Raw genomic sequence first — 15,141 nt, forward strand, 5'->3', positions numbered from 1 at the left:
TCCAAACACAGTTTATTCCGGAGTCCTGAGCATACGACACACTATATTATTATCATAACTACATTATTTCACATTGCTTCTTCAACCGACATTGGAAAGACAAAATGGCGGTCAAGCAATTGTTATGGTAAAAGGCTGTGCGAGTGGTCGGCCGTGTCATCAATTTCCCGCCTTTTAAAGGCGTGTTCACAAACCCTACAATATTGTCGATATATTTTATGCTCATATTTTTTGTGTGGTCAAATATATTGACATCATTTTTAACATCTTTAAAGCATGCAGGAGGTGTAAGGCCATTTTTAATAACAATAATAAAAGGCTTCCCTGACATTTCCAGATGGTATCCGCTGCGATCACTGCAGGAAAAAAACCGGATGGAATTTTGTGTCATGATAATCAGGATGTGTCATCTTAATCAGGAACAGTTGATCATCTATCACGTATTGACGTGCCTGTGATAATTGCCCGCCTGCGGGGTCAAACTGGCCAGCGGGGGGAAAGGCACAGTGCCAGCTGATTGCGTAATTTACATTTCTAACCTTTCGTCGTTATTAGACTTGTCGATTCACACATGCACAGGAACTGCTCAGCTCCAACACAAAGCGTGGTTTATTTTTCCCATAGGAAAAGGAGATAAAGTCATTATTTAATTATGTATTGATCCCCAGATGGGAAGTTGAAGCGACACAACAGCAAATTGCTTTCAAAAATATAAATCTTTGAGATAAGAGAAAAATAAAATGTTACCAAAATAAAAAAAAATAAAGCTTCATCCTGGTCCAAAGCTAAGATAGGGAGAAGTAATTTGCTTTGTTGATATGCCATTCCCCTTACGGAGATATGCCCTTAAAACAAAACAAAAGAAAAATGAAAACAATTTTTGGAGGGCCCCGCTTCATTGTCTGGAGTTAACAACACTCAATGACACAAAAGTGGCAGTAAACAACATTGTTAACCAAGCTTTGCTTGTGTAAGCAGTAAGTGCACACAAGCGTGTTCTTCACCTTGCAGCTCCAGCACAATTTCTTTGCTTCATAATTAATTGTCTCTGAGCGACATTCTATTTATATATATATATACATTTTCTGCAAAAAATATGGCCTGCCTCTACATACTTTTTAACTTCCCAAAGACTTTTTACTAGTTGGACATCCATGCAAAAAAAAATGTCTTAGCTTTTGCTCATGACACCGCTAACACTCATTTGCAGTGATCAAAGCTGTCCGTTACTTCATCTATTGATCCGTCGCGGTTGTCAAACATTCTGGAAACCGAGCCATTTGCCCAAAGGCACTCCTTTTTCTGTTTCAAGTGTCTCGTGGGACTGATAAAGACAGGAGAGCAGAATCGATGGCGTGAACAGACACGAAGGAATGGCTGTCATTACAAAGCAAAAGATTCTTACTATTATTATAAAAACCAAAAACAATCAGTAGGATCCCTAAGTATGATTGTCTAGACGTTATGGGAAATGCCATTGATCTTTCCTATCCTGCCCTACATCTGTCAGGATTTCTTATAAGCCCCTGTTGCCTTATTGGAGAACTTTGGCAACCCGCCCAACTCATCTGTCCACCTGAACATCCGTCACTTTTCCATAGCCGTCTCACATTTACATTCCTCCTGGTGCTCATTCAGCCTGATTGCATAGCAGGTCTGATACACACACAGACTTGCTGGAAGAGCCTGGCAGCAATATGGCAACCAGGGAACTGGGAATGTTAATGAAATGCGACCACTCGCGGCGAAGTCACCGAAACTTATCTCAACTTTGGCGCCGCATGTGTGCGGTGACTACTGATGCTGTGAGGATGTTTCATACATCGCGTCTCAAAAAACAAAAAAAAACGTCTCATTTCATTGAAAAGAATCTCATTAGGGATACCTGCACCATCGAATCACATTTATTTGTGAATGTTAAATCATACTTAATAAGATGGTGAAAGAAAAATCTAGAGGTTGCATTGATTGAACTGCAAGTCAACAATAAACCCCGCAGGTCATATCGATAAAAGCCACTAGCGTGCAACGACGAGAGTCTGATATTCCTGTTGTTTACAACTTTTTGAATTTGCCAATTTACTTTTGTTTCCATTTTCTTGACAATACACCATCAGATAAAATATTTATTCACGCATCTAATGGACTTCTTTAACTATCCCGATCAATGGCAGCCCGTAGATACAGAAGATAACTCTGCGATATCCAAAGCTTACAGGTTGTTGTACTTCAAACTATCCGAATGATAAGCTTGAATGATGAAACCGTGTCTGTGTGTATGTGTGTTGCAAAACTGGTCCAGTCGACATGATTTCATTTCCGCTGAGAAATGGACAGCAGATTATCCAGCAGGGACCATAACAAAAAAAAAAAAAAAAAAAAGCTAGTAGCTGGCATTTTAAAATTTGACACCACTGTCTGTGTGACCTATTTGTCCCAGACACATGCTATTCCAGGTTTGTGCAAAAAATGGTATAAACAGAGTTTGGGAATGAGACACCACCCTAGGCATTTCCTGTTTGCAATAAATATGTCACATGAGACATGAGATGAGAAGATGTGGGCGGATTAGCATTGTCAACAGCGGGCTCACTTTACCTCATCTGTGACACTGAAACTGGATATCCTTCAATTGTCCATTCCTTTTCAATAGTGCTTGTGAACCTAACATGCACAGTTTGGGAATTGAAACTATACACAGGAGAAAATAGCAACGCTGCGAATTTGCCGTCTTTTAAATATTGCCTAGAGATGCTTGAAACGATCTAACTTTCATTGACTTGAATTTTTGACTTCAATTTGTTGAAGGTGAGCACTCAAACGTTATTTATCAAGGTGGCATTGACTCTGCTAACAAGCCCAGTCGTGCTTTCCCAAAGAATTTATTTTCTTGTCATCCTCTTTATCTGAGTTCTCCAAGCAGAGAGAAGAAACGTTGCCGCCACACACACACACACACACACCTTTGGGCAGCTTTTGCTTTTTCTCAAGCTCCATTAGTATGTCAGCTATTCAACGAGACGCTTCTTTAAATAAAGACAAGAGAGGCGGATGGCCGCCAGTCCTGCATTAATCCTGCCGAGCGGCCTTAAAAAAATAAAGACGGATTGAAGTAAGGGAACAGATCTATTTTTTTTCTGTTCATTTGAAGATGCCTTTTCCTCTGAAGACATCAATCAATTTAATTGCGGGTTGATGATTTAAACGGGCAAAAATAGATATCAGCCTCCATCCATCTATTTTCTCTCTTAATATGATTGGTTAATTCTGAACACAGCTAAAATATTAGGAACATCAGTGCCCAAAACATGACGCAGATCCAAAAGGTACACCTAATATTGGTAATACTTACTGGTTAAGGAAAATATTCCTGTCAATAGTAAAAATCTGAAATTAAAATTGGATTTGCCCAGTTATAATATGGATTTGGTCCGATTGGTCACACATCTGGGCACATCTCCTGGGATCTTGAGGAATGTGTCTTTAATTGACCTGTCTGTGAACATGGATTCTTTTTTTGGGGGGGGGATCATTGGATGTTCTTAGGTCATTGTGAGACTGTCGTGGGAACTGCAAGATCCCATCAGTGGTCCCGTGGGAAATCCCACCGTCACGATAACATGTTTTCACACTCCCTCACTCTTCCTGTCATAATGGAATTTCTTTCCTCCACCCTCTCAGATGCTGTCTTTCATTTCCATTATGACACTGCAAGTCTGTGAGGGGTTTTCATTTTCATTTAATCAGTCTGATACCACCTACTAATCCATTACCGGGATACATATTAAGTACTTCATGATAATATTATAACATGAACTTTGGAAACATTGTTTAAAACCACATTCTAAGGACTTTGTGATCTATTAATCTCCATTACCAGTGGCAACTATTTGACGTGATATAATATATCAGCTTAGCTGTAAAAGCTGAATTCATTAATTAAGCCCAGGGGTGATTTTGCAAATCCGCTGTGAAGAAATTGCGTCGTTTGGCCGATCGTTTGTATTGTCATTTTTTTTTCGTACAGTGAAGAAGGCTAGTATTCAGTTTTGTGTCCACCTTGTTCATTTGAAGATTACTCCTTGACATTGAGTTACACCATCAAGGATTATCCTTGAGAGTTATGATTTGCTAATTTGTTTCAAGTGTGTACTGCAATAAAATGAGGTGGCAAATTGAAAAACAGCAGCGGGTGGCTTATCAGCCACTTTAGAATAGAGTGAAATAGCTATAACTATCTCAAAGGAGAAATCCCAGGCAATACCACTCAATAAAATAAAAGTGCATAGACGGAGCAGCGAAGATGAACTTTTTGTGTTTGGAGAGAATCATTCAAGTGACCTGAATATAACACATTAAATCCTCAAGACTGACTGAGCTTCCAGAAATCTGCGAATGGATAGGCAAAAAAAAAATGGAGGGAGGGAGGGAGGGAAAGCGAAGCACATCCAGGGAAATTGCTTTTGGCAGCCGAACATGCTTTTGCCGCAACTTTGAGCCGTGATATAATCCAAAATGACCTGCGACTACGTCTTGAAGGTGTTGTGGTTACTCTTAACATGCAAACATCAGCTAATGGGATGGCAATCTTAATAACATAAGACTGTCTTATTTTCACAATATCAATGACATTGACAGTACATGTCCAATCTTCTCATTTCAATCCAGAATCACCCAAAAAAAAAAAAAAAAAAGATGACGTGTGTCCTGGGTATAAAACAATGGACGACAATGAAGCCAATATATCCGCGTGAGATTTCTCCACCGTTACCATATCTCCCAAGCCTATTCAATATGCATGAAAGCAAACAGCTGTTAAGTCAGCGGGATACTGGTCTGTCCAACAGACAGCAGATGGGAGTTGAATGGAGGTGTCCATTGAGGCCAAGTGGAATGATCCCAGAAGATATCTTTTTGGACTCCTCCATAAAAGGCTATTTATAGCAAGGTGTACATGCTATCAATTTGTCATGTGTCACCTTCAACAAAGCGGTATGGATAGGACCTTCTCTCATTATGCAAAGGAGCTCCTTATACTGGGAGTTGGAAGAACTGGGTCAGGGAAAGAATGGGAATACCAAGGTTGGGTTGGATTTGTGCTATTTTTTAGTCCATCCAAGACAAGACTACATGTCCACTTCCTAAATTGTTGACTTAATGAGACGTCTTATGTCAGGCTGCTGCTTATATCCAATGAATTATAGACATCAAGGTGTTTGAAAGCCCTTGGCCTGATTTCTTCATGGTATGAAATTGTGTCTGATATAAATCAACAGAGGTAGCACATTGGACTCGCTCGCAGTGGGCGCAGTTAATTCGTTTCATTTGATGTGACTTCAGCACAATGCTGTGTTGAATTTTCCCCACGCGGTGATCCGGTCATCCTCAGCAGTGGGAAAGTCAAGTCAAACAACAATGGAGACTAGATCAGAGTGACTTCAAGTGATCTTGCTCTGTCGCTCTTATTATATTCATTGTGTGCCTGTGAGGTGAGAGAAACATGCAGAGCAGAGCAGAGCAGAGATAGCTTGGATGAGGCAAAACCATGCAAGGCAAACGTTGTCTGATTGCAAAGACGTTTCCTTTGAATTTTTGATAAAAGAAGCTTCACGGATTATTTGGGTAATCCGTGAGCTCCTTGATAAAATTGGTTCACTTAAATATCACGTGTAAAAAAACATTTTGGTTTGGAATGGAACTGGATTGGTTTATATTCAAATCCTGCTATGAAAGAGGGTGAGATAAACCCGGAGCGAGGAATAAGGATAATCCGTCCTCGGGTTTCCGCCGTGCGCGTGGAGCACAAGTGTCAATCTCCGGTCCTGATGCAAATGATGCTTATCAGGCTCCTACAGTTGAGCTGGAATCTTGCTATTTGGTCATTTTGGTTCTCCTTACTGAGACATTTTCCAGCGTGCTTGCTGCATGTGTGGCCTCTGAGAGTTTTGTGAATGTTAGAGGTGCAAGCTCTGCCCACTTGCAGCAGATCCCGGAGGTGTAGTCAGGGTTATGTTCATTATCTGAACAAGGTATAGGGGGATGATGAATGGGCTCCACTTGCTCTGCTTCACACGGATGCACACAGAAGGAAACGCATACCTATATAGTCCTGCTTTGGAGGACAAAGCATTGACCTACATTTATTCCTGTAGATGCACAGAAAGTCTAAAAATAATTGACTTTTGTTGACTGTTTTCCAGGGCGTCCATACATCATTTGAATTTAGGTGTACGTGACACCAGCTGGAGTCAAGGATGGGAAAAGTAGTTCCTTTAACCCAATGACTACGTGCAGGCAGTTTGGATGCGATTCCTTCTCTTCTGGAAGTCGACGATAGCTCCAAGCAACAATCGCACCATCCCGGGATCAGCACGCATCCGTGCTTTCCTAAAAGCTTAACTTGGCATTCTGTAAATGTGGCGCTATAATGTATCCTTTTATTTGAATCCACACAGACTTTGTGAGCTTAAGGAGGTCAAGTTTGACACCGTAGGAATGAATTAACATATGCTAAGTGTCCTCAGAATGATTAAGAGACCTGCAGAAAAAGAATCCATCTTTTTGATACAAATGAGTTTTGCCTGCACATACATTTTTGCCGACTTTAATGAGCCACTCTGACTTCTTTTTGTAGACAAGTTGACACAAGCGCTTGGCCAATTAGTAGAATGCAGAAGAGAATGGCTTGATGGTGATGATCAGGTTTATTTGATGTATCTCCTGGCAGCACGGTGAAGTCAGCTGAGGTCTACCCCCTGCTCACAATAATATTAGGAGGCAAGTAAAAGACAGGCAAAAATAATCAGCAGAGCACATTTTGGAAATGAACTCTTTGTAATTACAATAAATGCTTCAGGGTCCTTTCTTCTCACCAGTTAGTTTGCCTGGTGTACTATTTACTGTATGAGTCAGTTTTCCAAATGGGTCCCTTGAGCCCAGTGGAAGTGAGTATCTAAAGTGTGTATTTCTGAGGCATTTTATGCAAAAATGATTTTTTAATAGCCTGGATACAAATGCTTGAGTCTCTGGAGGGCGTGGCCAACCATCAAGTGTGAGATGAAACAACCAGGAAAGATTTGCTTATACAGTAGCTGGAAATGTGAGTTGGCTTGGTGTCCACTTACATGTTTATTAGTGTGTTAAGTGTTCAGAAAGTGATAAAAGTATGTCACTGACTTGTTTGGGAAGTGTTTCATAAAATGCAGAAAAGGCTGGACATTGTTAGGTTGAACTGAAAGACAGGGCACAATGAGGGAAAAAATGTTACACAACTTTTTTTTTTGGCCTCATTTCCATCATTTCTTTAGGGCCTTTTCCCATCCAGACAATCTGTCTCTCCATTCTGCCTCTGTTGACAATCGCATCATTACAGTTAAACGACTCCCACGGTGAAGTTGTTTGTATGTATTTTCTTTTCAAAATCATTTTCACAAACCATCAGCTGAATTATTTTTATTATTTTTAAACCCACAAATCTAGACTGTGTAAAATCCTTTTTGGAATTAGTTTTCAGTGTTTTTTTGGGGGTTTTTTTTGTCAGTGGCAGACACTTCCGCCGGTAGTGCTAATGTGACATTACGGGTGTTGCCTTTCGTGTTAAGTGCAAGTCGGCGAGCTTCCTTTTTCGGAGCCTCGCCCATCCCGACGCTCGCTCTGGTCCACATGTGGAAATAATGTGACATTCTGGACCTACCGTCCGAGTGGCTAGCACTACACGAGCCACCCCTCGCTTTGACGTGCCCTCCAGGAAAAAAAGAATGCTGGCTAGATAGTGTCACTTTCCATTACGGCCCACGCCTGCCTTCCTAAAATTAGAGGGGACGCCAGTGTAAACATCGGAAGAGACCTTGGAATGACTGCCATCAGGAAATGAAATATTCAGAGGAGGAACGGCAGGTTGTTCTCGTCCCCCCCCCCCCAAAAAAAAAAAAACCATCCACAATAAATCAAGTGAAAAGCAGATGATATTTCTTTTGTTTGGTCTCATTTATCACTCTATGTGCAGTGTGGGAAAGCCTTTGTGCTCAAGGGTTACATTTGATTTTTAAAACAGTCAGATGGGTCCTTTGTAGAACAGACACGCCTCATCATGCCAAATGAGTCAAAAAGGCGCTTGTAGGGGGCAGAGGGTCTTTTCAATACCCAAACCAAGATGGCTGCCAATGCAAAACGTAGCACAGACAAGGCACTTTACTGATAATAGTTTTTTTTTTTGTGTGTGTGTGTGTGTGTGTGTGTGTGTGTGTGTGTGTGTGTGTGTGTGTGTGTGTGTGCAATATTACCACGCTAACCAACCAGGATGTTATTTCACCTGGTTTTCCCTGCAGAATTAAGAAACAATTTAATTAAGGCTAGTAGAAACAATCTGTTCTCGGGTCAAACTGGAACAACTGTTAATCAGGTTTAAATGCTCGTGGCAGAATGGAGGAATAAAAAAATAGAAAAAAACATTTTAACGACAGACCAGCCTATCTGAGCATAATGAAAAGTGTATGACCAGAGAGAGGGAGAGATACAATGAGTACAGGGAGATAAGTGTTAACTGCACTGCCAATATATCTTTCTGCTCGGCATTGTGCCGCGCTGTGTGCTAGCGGTAATCAATGTTTGGCACCGGTTATTTGTGGAGTCATATCCTGGCATAAGGATACTGCAAGGTCAAAAGCACAATGTACACGAGGTTACAGCCGCGCTGGCCGTGCTGACGAACAGATCGATCTCCGCGATCTGTTAAATATGAGCTGTTTTAATGCACAGATTGGGATGTGCCGGATCGTCAACCAATGCAGAGTTGCCGCTAGTTATGTGTAAGCTGCACAAATTGGGAACCTTTCACTTGATGAACTTGATGAATGATGAATAAGAAACATTGCAAACATACTAGCGCCAAAACTAATCATCATTCATCAACGCTGACATTCAAAATGGGTGTTTGTGTATATGATTAGTAGTCAAGTGACAAAATGTGCCTACGGTCCAACGGGAATGTGACAGGAGTGTAAAGTTGCTCGGATGAAGAATTAAAATCATCGTCCATCATTTTTTTCGTCCAACCTGTATTGATGACAATTAGAGCGCCTTTCTCAGTGGGCCAATTATTGCATGCGGCGCTGTCAACATGCGAGATTTATTTTTGTCACCTCCTAATTCCACAGCATCACTTGTTCACTAGGTGACGGCTGCCTCGTGGATGGCGAGTGCGGGGGAAAAACAGCGCTGTAAATAATGGAGGCCAGGAAGCTCACACAGAGGGAAAAGGTAGACCGTGTGTGTTTGGGAGAGAGAGAGATAGATGATGAAGAGCTGAGCAAATGCATCACACAGTGTTGCCCTGCATCAAAATAACATTATCATACTGCTACTGACAAACTGCTGGCCCGACAACACACACACATTTTCAAGAATTGTGGGAAGTCAGGTTTTGCACCCCACCTGGCTTTTCAAGCAAGTCACTGCGAGGTGAAATGCTATTTGCGCTGTAATATAAAAATTCCCTTTTGTTGACGTTTAGCAAAGTCTAAGCCTTTGTTCATTTTGCGGGAATTAACTTTTTCTTGACTTTCTTAGAGCTATTTGAAAATTGCTCTTAGTTGTTTTTCGTGCACTGTTAAAACCAATGAAACCCAAGGAACATATAAAGATCTCAATAGCTGGTACCAGAGGGTCTGAATCATTGTATAATATTTTTAATTCATCTCACGTACTAAAGGGAATGAAAGGAGACTCTTTGATTGGCCTGGATTGAATTTGACTGTGGCCACTCCCACAGCAGCGCAGACCTCCTTATCACTTTTTTTTTTAAATGTATTTTATTGATAAACTATTTAACTGATTTATTTTATGAATGCTCATGAATTGATTGTTGCATCATTTTCCCTGAATTTAATTAGGCTCTCGGAGGACTGCAATGAGCAAGAAAAGGATTTCTCACTCCGCCAGCAGTTTTTTTTTTTTTGGGGTGCGGTGCCGACGAAGCGCAGCTGCTTTGTCTGATAGAAATGTCTGATTTGTTTTGAAGAGCGTAGTTGGATATACTTTAACTAGTCCCCCCCCCTCCCTAAAAGCGAAGAAAAACTATCAAGTATTGATTTGCTGTCGGCGCACGTTAGTGCTCTGTGTCACTTGGCTCATGCGACACCCAAGTGAGCACGGGGGACGCCCAATTCATTCTCTGGTGACTCTCTATGACAGCTGTGTTGGAGCGCATCACTATGTGTTTGTGTGATAGAATGAGGACTTCTGTTCATGCATCAAACAAACCAAATTCATCTAACCTCCCTAATATTGACACCGGTATTGAAACAAGATGTGAGACAGCAACATATATTTCACATCAAACACACAGACTGATTATTTATGACTTAACTGTTAAGGACTGAAAATACTAGGTTGAAGTAAACAATAAAAAACATTCAAATGAGTCATACTGGTTTCTTTGGGATAATAATATAGTGGAAGCACGAAAGTCCAACCCCACATAATTCTGGGCAGGGGGGAACAATTTAATCATTAGCGGTAAGACTTCAACAGAGGATATGAAATTTGGTCTCATTGGATCTCTTGTTTTGACAGTTTTTTGTTTCCACCGTTTCCTGTCCTGTGGGTGGAGTCAACCAATCAGATCCCTCTAGTCATGTGCTGCACAGGTGTGCTTCCTTGTCATTACTTTCCTGTTTTGGCCAACATGTTGTGGTGAGTAATTTCCTGTATTTGTTTATTTTTGTTTCATATTTTTTGGGAGAATACTACACTTACTTTCCTGTCTTGCTTGTCCTGCATACTGCTTGTGCTTGCATCCAACACTAGAAAAACTCTCAGACTGACATCTGGTCCTGTAGATTGAGCACAAACGTATTATTTTGTTGTATGAAATGCAAGAAAGGGAGATGGGTGCAGTTTATTGCATCTCCTGCAAATCAGCATGTATCGAAGGATAGCTGAACACAACTCCTAACTCTGCACAGAAAGACTATTAGAATCCCAACCTTCAAAATTTGGACTGATATGTGACTCCCCAGTTCACCCTCAGTGTCATAATAATGTTGAAAAAAAAGCTTTTGAAGCAATATCTTCTGGAAGTGTTCTTTAATGACAAATGGCATTTCACTCACACAGCCATGTGACGCACATTGAAAGCTTGCGACATCAGGGCGGTGAACCACCGTGCGCAGAGCTGAGGGTGACGCGATTCTTGCTCCGACTGTCTCGGTCTGTCAGGTAAGACCACCGAACATTCAGGTCACTCAGCTGCACTGGGATGACTCATTTTGTCATTGGGACTTTGTAGAATCATGTTGACAATCATTGGCAGTTATACTGGTATTATCATGAGCAAAAAATGAAATCAATCATTTCAAAACAACAATTCATAAAAATCATTTCAAAATCTATATATATCCGAAATATCACAATCTGTTTCTATTTTTGTCGGAACATGTTGTGTGACCTTTGGTGCCAGGATGTGTGCCTACAGAGGCTATGTGCCACAAGCTCACCGACAGCCACGTGGTTGGGAGTGTGTGCGTGACTTGCTGTCTGTACAAATCTAACATTAATGCCATGGGAAGAATAATGCAGTCAGCACAACATATTTGCACTGCTCTAACTGTATGCTGTAGAAATGGGAGAGGCAAATGCAAGGGTCCTGCTAATATAAACAGACAGGTGGAAAGGCTCAAAGACTTTTCTCAAAGGATAAATATACGCCTGCGGGTGTTATATTGTCTGTCCACATGTGCTGCGCCTCCATTTGTGATCAAGTATCTCTTGCCACCGATGCTATTCGTTAACTCGTCTCATTTGTGTTAGTATTAAACTCGTAAAGTCTTGAATAAATGTAATATTATTTACAGTATCTTTCGGTACACAAATCCATCCATTCATCCCTCCAGCCACCGTTTCATTAATTCAGTGAACAGCACGTGCGCCGTATTGCACCATCTGCTTGCATTGACTTGCAGGATTTATATCAAAGTGCAACATATTAGCCACATTTTGGGCTGGCGCCATGTTATCAATGTGCTAATGGAGCAATTTCAGGCACGGCATCACTGATTGATGTAGATGGAAACAGGAGGCCGCAAATGTTGCACTTGTCAGTCAAATTTGCAGTTTCATGTTGAGATGTCTTCATCTTCCTCCAGCTTATGAGCGTAAAAGAACCGTAGGCCGGGATTTCCGTGAAATGCCGCGATTACCGAGGAAAAAAAAAAAAACATCCTCAGGCTGTGCATCATGGAAACCTGCTGTGCTTGAGCAAAATTGTCAGCGTCCATGCATCCACTTTCAATAGCGCTTGTCCTCATTAGTGTTGCAGGTGAGCTGGAGTCTTTCCCATCAAGCTTTGGGAAAGAGCCAGCAGGGTACAAACATGAGTGTTGAGTGTCTCTTTTCTTGACGTGTTTTTCTTCCCGCCTCGTCAACCACGTGCCAAATCGAGAGGAAAAAAAAGAAATTGTTGTGCCGTATGAGAATCCCGGTGCCACAACATGGCAGGTGATCAGGCAAACAAACAGAATTAGCCCGAGCGCAATGTCACCGCCATTAATTATTCAGGAGAGCCAAATGTCAGCGCAGGCATATTCGAAGCGACAGATAAACTTCACAACATTATTTGTCCGGCTGTATGTGTAATAGAGTTGCCTTGAGCTGCGAAAGTAATGCATCTCCTACAAGCACCGGCTAATTAATTTTACACGGCAATGGCGTGAGTCATCGTCGTCGTGTACGTCACGTGTCCTTTCGAGAAAAGTTGGCAAACAATGTCGTGCTTGGTTTCAATACTATTTTCTAAATACATTTGGGGAATTGACACCAGAGCTGCCGCATGTTGGTCATTCGAGCCGATGTCCACCTTGCCAATAAGAAGCGCTTGATACATTAACTCGGTTAAAGGTCCTTCCATATTTACTGTCGAAACTAATAGCTCCCTCAGGTACGTGCTGACACTGCAAATACTCCACCGGGCTTTTTGTAATTGGACCGAAGGGCCCTCGAAAACAACGCTAAAGCATAAAGGATGTCTAGAGGAACATTTTGTTTTGGGAACAAGTTTTGACACTTTTCTGCAAATAGGGGCTCCCTTGGTAGCTTTAATGTGGCACGTTTTGACTGGACCCAAATTGCCGCCGCCACGACTGAGACTCGCTGGTGTGTAAAATTGGCTACTGTAGATTTCAAAGAAAGACATTTGCCTTGCGTGGTGTGTCTAATTTATCCCGCAGTGTTTTCCGCTTTCTGAGTATGAAGTGAGATTCAGCCGGCCGCCGCCAAGCTCTACCGAGACATCATACTGTAGAATTTATATTGTTTTGCTATACAAATTTGTTCAATTTATCATTTCACGTGTGCCTGTGGCTATAAAGTCAGACAACACTTTGTGTTTGATCCTGAGTTGTTTTTTTTCTGTCAACATTCCATCTCTCATAATGGAATGCATAATTGCTACGACTGATAGGATGTGGATGTAGAATTGAGATGGGGAATTGGTGCAATCCCACTGTAACGCTCTCTCAATCTTCATCGTTGCGAAACTAGAGCTAAAAACATCTCTCGAGTCCTTTGGGCGACTATTTCTCCTACTGCTGAGTTGCATGCTTCAGGTGAGGTGGGAACATCTACAATTCAAATATTTACAATGCCTTTGAAAAGTGTGTTGTAATAAGTTTGATTGTGTTCAAGGCCAGTGGGAGGGTACACGTTTTTTTTTTTTCCCCCCTCCTGTCATCGTGCTAGCTGATATCACCTAACATCATTATTAGGGCTGATACAATTTGTCTCTTTGAAATGACATTAGCTGTTTCAATATCACTGACTAAGTGAATTTATTCAGAGACACAGGTGGCATTCTTTTTTAGCATATTATGGTTAACTTATTTTCGACACGAGACAATCTATAGCAGAAGCACTAATATGATGCATTATTCATTCATTGCAGTATCAGTTCAAAAGCAAAACTCTTATATCTGGATTCACTAAACCCGGATAAAAGTCCACTTTGTTCTAAATCTAAGATTATTTTTAAAATGAACTACTGAAGAAAATTAATATTGAATTTTTTTTCACTGAATTATCGCCACAAGGCTTTTTTGTAAAAACCTCTCATTGGATTTCATAAAATGGTCTTAACTGTTTAATATTTACCGAATTTAGTGATAATCTTGAAGCCTGCAGCCATGGTGAAACCAAATCAAAAAGTATTTTCCCAATCTAGCATTGGGCTTGTCCTCGTTTCCGAAGATCTGGATTCAAGACGACGGTTTAACGTCTGCTATTGATGTCGAATTAAGCCAGGTTACGTGAGCGCTCTTATTTCCAAATGCCCTTCCCTCGGAGACGGCACAAAAAAAGGGCAGATTTCTCACCTCCCTGATGTATTTGACATGAGGGGCCTACTAAATTATTGTTCCAATTATTGATGTGCTCATAAAAACGTCAGGGAATGATACATTTCCCAGATAAACCCTGGAGGATGTCTCTCCTCAAGGCGCAAACCGGCTCATTATTTTAAAAAAAGTATTTCCAAATATATGCAACCATAAATATGATATAAAAATATAAGAATATTTCCCAGCAAGTGCCAAACAATTGTAAACAAGTGGCACATTTCTCACCCCTTCCGTTCCTTGTACCATGCGTCATAGCCCCCCTAAAATAAAAAAAAAAACGGTTTTAAAAATAACACCATCACTTCACATCAGCTTCAACCTAGCGACCTCAAAGTAATGTGTACATTATGAAAGAGCCTCTGGGGAGTCAGAGAGTGCTGAAAGTAAATTCTGCATCATGCTGTCTGCCAGGACGTGTGCTGCGCTCCAAAACGTGAGACGACATTGGCAGGAAGGGAAGAAAGGGGGAAAAAAAATAAATAATAATGCATCGTTCACATCCCATTCACAAAAGCGTATTATTATTTGATCCAGCGTGCACCCTTTACGCTTCCACTTCATTGCATTCTAACACCCTCATCAAGGGGCTCAATTTACCATACATCATTTTGCACTTGGAGTCTGGTACAGCTCTTGTATATCATCCATCCATCTATTTTTCTAATTGTCCTCATTAATGGCTATAAATAAAATAGGATCTATCGTAACTGGCTTAGGGCAAGAGGTGAGGTACAAAATGTTCCTGGTATGGCCT

At 41.1% G+C, this 15,141-nt stretch overlaps 1 long non-coding RNA gene across 2 annotated transcripts in view; it reads left to right on the forward strand.

Moving 5' to 3' along the window:
- Positions 1-10,559: 10,559 nt before the first annotated feature.
- LOC147042935 (uncharacterized) overlaps positions 10,560-15,141 on the forward strand; it is a 48,481-nt gene continuing 43,899 nt past the window's right edge. For both annotated transcript variants that reach the window (XR_015068710.1, XR_015068709.1), the window contains exons 1-2: positions 10,560-10,692; positions 11,116-11,217. This is a non-coding gene — a long non-coding RNA (uncharacterized LOC147042935). The remainder of the gene's footprint in view (positions 10,693-11,115; positions 11,218-15,141) is intronic.

The sequence above is a fragment of the Syngnathus leptorhynchus genome, chromosome 17, assembly GCF_054491065.1.
Source record: "Syngnathus leptorhynchus isolate UIUO chromosome 17, UIUO_Slep, whole genome shotgun sequence".
NCBI lineage: Eukaryota > Metazoa > Chordata > Actinopteri > Syngnathiformes > Syngnathidae > Syngnathus > Syngnathus leptorhynchus.